Here is a 374-nt window from a genome sequence, read left to right as displayed (position 1 = left end):
ACATATATTTATAGATTTAGTATTAAGGTAGCAGATGGACATTGGGCCTCTACCTAAGTCCTCCCTGAACGCAAGAACACTTCTATTAAGCTGGCATCCCATGATGCCCACCTTCCCGACACAATCACTGAAGACAAAGCTGGTGAATAAACAAATGTGGTGACGAAAGCAGATGGTGCCCGGCTATCAAAAGATAAAGCATCTGGGGTCTTCAAGGCTTTAAGATAAACAAGCAACCATCTAGCTGAGAAACAAAAGCCCACATGGAAGAAGCACAACAGCCTGTGTGATCACGAGGTGTCGATAGGATCAGGTATCAGGCATTAAAGTCCTAGAACAAAAAAATCCTATCATTGTGAATGAGTGGTGAGTGC

Source organism: Echinops telfairi, unplaced genomic scaffold, assembly GCF_000313985.2.
Source record: "Echinops telfairi isolate 266 unplaced genomic scaffold, ASM31398v2 ScPeMD7_23;HRSCAF=83, whole genome shotgun sequence".
NCBI lineage: Eukaryota > Metazoa > Chordata > Mammalia > Afrosoricida > Tenrecidae > Echinops > Echinops telfairi.
The sequence above is the reverse complement of the archived record's forward strand: the minus strand, read 5'-3'. Positions refer to the sequence as shown.